The sequence below is a fragment of the Natator depressus genome, chromosome 1 (genome assembly GCF_965152275.1).
Source record: "Natator depressus isolate rNatDep1 chromosome 1, rNatDep2.hap1, whole genome shotgun sequence".
Classification (NCBI taxonomy): domain Eukaryota; kingdom Metazoa; phylum Chordata; order Testudines; family Cheloniidae; genus Natator; species Natator depressus.
This window is the reverse complement of record NC_134234.1, coordinates 126,994,626-127,001,035: the sequence shown is the minus strand read 5'-3', so window position 1 is coordinate 127,001,035 and position 6,410 is coordinate 126,994,626.

The window sequence follows — 6,410 nt, the reverse complement described above, 5'->3', positions numbered from 1 at the left end:
AAAAAGGAGGGGCAAACACCTTATCTCATTTTTGAAAAAAAAATGTTTCCTGCTGTGTACCAAGAGACAAAATATCTGTGTAGAAGAATGTTCTCTACTGTTTTATTCTCACCTGTCTGAGCTTCCTTTGTCTCCCCTTCCTGCTTGATGACTCTGTTTACTACTTAAATGCAAATTATGCAGAGCTTAATAACCCTATAGAGTGGAATCTTATAATTTCACATGCAATGTTGCCACACATATTTTATTAGGACAATATTGACCAGAAAATATGAGTTTTCAAATGTTACCTGTTAGGGGGCTTATTCCTTCACACAGTTACTTCCCTGGTCCTTCTCGCATAAACAGAGAGCAACAATACCCGAAGTCCAAAGGTGCAAACAATTCAATGTTTATTGGGGTGAACTTCCAGCAAGCCTGATTCCAGTTTCCTTCCTTAGTGTCCCGCTTCCCAGCTCTGACACCACAGAGCCTTACACCTGTGTCCCTGTTCCCACTCCTGCCCTTAGCAAAACATGATTCCAATTCCCCACCCCCATTCCCATTCCCCCCCACCCACACACACACTTCGTGATTGACTGCAGACTATATCGTAAAACTTGAGTTCTGCTTAGCTATACCTTAACCAATCATTTTACTGAAATTTAACTAACCAATCCTAACATATTGTAACATGCTTATTTAACCAATGATATCCCACCACCTTAATTAGTTTACACCCAGCAAAATTAATTATACAGCAGACAGAAACAATCACAGAACCAGACAGAGATTATACAGACAAACAATAGGTAAATGGGGACTACAGTGATAGAACAACAAAGAAATGAGGATTTCACATCCCAGCTATTGATAAGTGAGTTCTTGCCAGACAGGATGCTATCAAACTAAATTTCCTTTTACATCTTCTAGGCACTTCCCTTTCTCTGGAGGCGATAGACGTTATCAGGACAGGACTGTATTCCTAACAGCCCAATAGCACCTTATTTCAACGTGACTAGGTTGGAATGTGAGGATGTGACCATTCATAGAATCATGGGATATCAGAGTTGGAAGGGACCTCAGGAGGTCATCTAGTCCAACCCCCTGCTCAAAGCAGGACCAATCCCCAATTAAATCATCCCAGCCAGGGCTTTGTCAAGCGTGACTTTAAAAACTTCTAAGGAAGGACATTCCACCACCTCCCTAGGTAACGCATTCCAGTGTCTCACCACCCTCCCAGTGAAAAACTTTTTCCTAATATCCAACCTAAACCTCTCCCACTGCAACTGGAGACCATTACTCCTTGTTCTGTCATCTGCTACCACTGAGAACAGTCTAGATCCATCCTCTTTGGAACCCTCTTTCAGGTAGCTGAAAGCAGCTCTCAAATCCCCCCTCATTCTTCTGTTCCTCAGACTAAACAACCCCAGTTCCCTCAGCCTCTCCTCATAAGTCATGTGTTCCAGACCCCTAATCGTTTTTGTTGCCCTCCGCTGGACGTTTTCCAATATTTCCACACCCTTCTTGTAGTGTGGGGCCCAAAACTGAACACAGTACTCCAGATGAGGCCTCACCAATGTCGAATAGAGGGAAACGATCACATCCCTCGATCTGCTGGCAATGCCACTACATATACATCCCAAAATGCCATTGGCCTTCTTGGAAACAATGGCACACTGTTGACTCATATCAAGCTTCTTGTCTACTGTAACCCCTAGATCCTTTTCTGCAGAACTGCTGCTGAGCCATTCGGTCCCTAGTCTGTAGCAGAGCATTGGATTCTTCCGTCCTAAGTGCAGGACTCTGCACTTGTCCTTGTTGAACCTCATCAGATTTCTTTTGGCCAAATCCTCTAATTTGTCTAGGGCCCTCTGTATCCTATCCCTACCCTCCAGCATATCTACCACTCCTTCCAGTTTAGTGTCATCTGCAAACTTGCTGAGGATGCAATCCACACCATCCTCCAGATCATTTATGAAGATATTGAACAAAACCGGCCCCAGGACCGACCCTTCGGGCACTTGATACCAGCTGCCAACTAAACATGGAGCCATTGATCACTACCCGTTGAGCCCAGCCTAGCCAGCTTTCTATCCACCTTATAGTGCATTCATCGAACCCATACTTCTTTAACTTGATTGAAAGAATACTGTGGAAGACCATATCAAAAGCTTTGCTAAAGTCGAGGAACAACACGTCCACTGCTTTCCCCTCATCCACAGAGCCAGTTATCTTGTCATAGAAGGCAATCAGGTTAGTCAGGCATGACTTGCCCTTGGTGAATGCATGCTGTCTGTTCCTGATCGCTTTCCTCTCCTCTAAGTGCTTTAGAATTGATTCCTTGAGGACCTGCTCCATGATTTTTCCAGAGACTGAGGTGAGGCTGACTGGCCTGTAGTTCCCAGGATCCTCCTTCTTCCCTTTTTTAAAGATGGGCACTACATTAGCCTTTTTCCAGTCGTGCGGGACTTCCCCCAATCGCCTTCACTTCCCAGCTTATGTCTGCCTCTGCTCTTAGCCAAAGGCCTTAGCCTAAGAACAAGGCCTCAGACTGTCACAGTAAGAGAAGGCTCTTAAACTGGCAGACAGTGATTTTGATTCTTTCTTTTATACCTCTATAATTAGCCAAGTGATAAGAATACTCCTAAATTCTTAGAGTATAGGCCTTTACAGAGAGGCCTGAATATTGTAACAAAGTTCCTGCTCTACCTTGGTGGGTCTTGCGCTTATTGGCAGATTTGCTTGCCTCGGAGCTTCACGGCAGCCCTCAGCTTGGCCGTTTTTCTGAATTCACAGTCCAGCTTGACTCCTCCTGTGTCTGACCAGGAGTTGGGAGGATTTGGGGGGAACCCGGGCCTGCCCTCTACTCCGGGGTCCAGCCCAGGGCCCTGTGGAATGCAGCTGTCTAGAGTGCCTCCTGGAACAGCTGTGCGACAGCTACAACTCCCTGGGCTACTTCCCCATGGCCTCCTCCCAACACCTTCTTTATCCTCACCATAGGACCTCCCTCCTGGTGTCTGATAATGCTTGTACACCTCAGTCCTCCAACAGTCCACATTCTCACTCTCAGCTCCTAGTGCCTCTTGCTCCCAGCTCCTCACACGTACACCAGAAACTGAAGTGAGCTCCTTTTTAAAACCCAGGTGCCCTGATTAGCCTACCTTAATTGATTCTAGCAGCTTCTTAATTGGCTGCAGGTGTTCTAATCAGCCTGTCTTAATTGTCTCCAGAAGGTTCCTGATTGTTCTGGAACCTTCCCTGTTACGGGAAACGGGACCTCCCTCACTTGCTCCTCAGCTATCTGCTTTCTATTCTTTCCTAACGCCCCCTGGCCTGGATTTTTCTTACTTTTGGACCCTGCCTTAGTCTCCCCCCCGACCGGGCCGGACGCTTTGTTGATTTGGTTTGATTTTCTGTCGTTTTTGCTTTTTTTCTAAGTGCTGAAAGGCTGCCATTTTGCAGCCAGCACCACTCCCCCCCCTCGCCTGCTTTCGGGCGCAGCTATTTGTCTCAGCTGAACCCCCGGAGGAGGGGGGGAAAGATTGCCGATTCTGCTATCCGGAGGGGGGAGTGGAAGCCCCCAGACCCAGCCGCTTTGCTGGCAGCTCGGACTATCTTTACAACATTCTTAGCATGCCGGAAGCCTTGGAACACAGCCAACACGGCCGGAGAAGAAGGATTTCAGAAGACAGGAGAAATAATTCAAGAAACTACAAATCATTGTGAAGGGGGCCGTAAGATTGAGTAATTTTTCGAATTCTACTCTCATGGGGGGGAGTTTGACTGTGTTTTAATTGCGTTTGTGGCGGCACAGGGGGTGTGGCAATAAGCTGCCCCCTGATCCATCGGTGTCCCCAACTCCCCCACCATTACTACAACTGTCACGGCCCCCCACCGTTTTCGTCCCTGCTGGCAATCTGCCATCTGCCTTCGGATCCAGCTGTTTGCTTTGAACTTTGCCTTTCGGACCGGACATAACAGTCGACCAAACGAGACTCTTTTGACAAACGTGCGTGGGTTTACACACCCCCCCCCCCGGACTGCTTATTTTACAGCCTGCCCCTATTATTGGATTCCCCCCCCCGGTTCAACCCATTTGGCATTTCCCCCCCCCCCCGCCTGCAGCCTAGCAGGGAGGAGTGGTTAATCCGTTTCCCCCTCCCCCCTCCTCCTTCCGGTGTCTCCCTGTCTCTCCCTGCTCACACTGGCGGGGAATGAGAGGGGCGAGGCTCCTTTAACAATATTAGCTGTTCCTCCCCCACCCCACCCCCTGCCCAACCCCCAACCTCGCCCCCCCCACCACGATTGTCAAAATACTTGCCACCGCCCCCGCTGGGGCACCGGCAGCAGGAGGCACCGGAGTGATTACTGCCGCTGCTGTGCCCACCCCCGCCCCAGGTTCTAGGAACCCCCTGCCAGCTGGCCGCAAAGGCCAGGGCGGGACGAAAGGAAAGGGCCCTGCTAAGACATCTGGGCCCTCCATGGCAGGGGCTGCCCCCACAGCCGTGGCCTCGTCATCGACCGCGGCTCCCCTCCCCGCAGTTCCCTCCACCAGCTCTGCGAATGTCCTTCCCCCTGCCCCCAGCACGTATGCCCGGGCGCTGGCAGGCCCCCCCTGCCTGCCGCCTCGTCCTCTCGCCCACCCACTGCCTCCGCTACCATCACCAGCAGCCGAGGCCCTTTCCCCACCTTGACCAGGAGACACGGTGTCTGTTGCCTCCTGGTGCCCGCCGCGCCCCACGTGGAGACATACGTGCAGGCATTGGTGAAGGTGGTAGGACCCATGGCTATTGTGGCGGCCTCCACATGGGAAGGTCGTTTTTTTCTTAGCTACGGAGGCTGCCGCCCAAGAGGCGGTGGAGAGGGGCCTGGCAGTGGGGGGGGTGTTCGTCCCCCTAGAGCCGCTAGAAGACCTGGGCGTTCGCCTCGTCCTCACCTCCGTTCCTCCCTTTTTACCCAATGCTGCCCTGTTACCCGCTCTCTCCGCCCTGGGGAAACTTACCTCTGTCATCAGCCCTCTCCCGTTGGGCTGCAAGGACCCCACCCTCCGTCACGTCCTTTCTTTCCGCTGGCAAGTGCAGCTTCTACCGCCGGCGGGGGTGCGTGACAGGGAGGTGCTCAAGGGGTCCTTCCTAGTCCCCTACCAGGGAGCCCGATATCGGGTCTTTTACTCCACCGGAGAGGCCCGGTGCTACCTCTGCCGCTCAGCCGGGCATGTCCGCAGAGACTGCCCTTTGGCCGGGGGGGAGGGGCACCCGAGACCCCCGAGACCCGGCAGGACATCGGCCCCGTTGTTGCCGACGCCCCTGGCTGCCCGGCACCTGAAACCAACCCTCCTCCTACTCAATCCATCGCTGCTCCCGTCCGGGCCCAGGAGACTTCTTCCCTACTACGCCCGGGCGAGCAAGGGAGTCCCACCCTTGCTATTACCACTTTAGCAGAGCCTATGGAGGAGGGTGCGACAAAGATATTATCAGGCATAGGAGAGGGCCCACCCCAAGGAGAACCCCCCCCCTCATGCTGCCTCACCGCTGCCCCCCCGAACCGCTGAAACATCGCCTCCATCCCCCGACATGACCCCTGCTAACCAGCAACCAGACGACGCTATGGAGGGCTGGAACCTAGTCCAGGGGAAACGGAGCAAGCAGAAGGCTCGAGCTCTGCTGCATCCATCCGAAGCGGAAGCCCCCCGGAAGACCAGGAAGGGAGGCACTGATATCGAGCCCTCCGCTACGACCACGAGTGAGATCCATCCGCTGGTGTCGGGAGTGGAAGACAGACTGGCTTTGGAGGGCAGAACCCCCCCTCCACGGGAGACCCTCCCCTCCGAGACCCCTGAGGACGCCCCTTCTGCCCGGATACCATCCGAACCCCCCGCGAACCCGGAGGCGACCGCTGAGGCGGGCCCTAGAGAAGAGGCCCCTGGGGTAGCAGGCGTTGGCCTCTCCTCCGTGTACGCGGAGATTGAGGCCCTAGATTTGACCCCGGTCACCCAGGGAGAGGATGATCTACTGCCGGCTGGCCTCGAGCTGAGCAACCTCACCCCAGCCCCTCTTTCCCCATGCTCCCTCCCCCTGATTGCCTTCCCGGGCGAGCACCCTGCAGAAGGTGGTCCACCACCTGATGTCACGGCCGCCAAGACCACCGCGGAGCCAGCGCCTAGCATTACTGGGAGCCCCCTCCCTTACCCCTTAACCCTCGACTCTGCTCAGGAGGCATCTTCCTTCAGCTGCTTGCCTCCTGAATCCCAGAGCCTTACCTCTGCCCCTGCCCCCTCCCCTGCCCCCACCCAGTTTACCCCCTCCCGCAATGCTATTGCCGCCCCTGGGGTCTTTTTTTCCCGCCTTTTGCAGATTCCCCCTAGGGAGCAGTCTTTGCACTTTCTAGTCGCGACCCATTAGGAGTTGCAATTTTTCCCCCGCCATCCC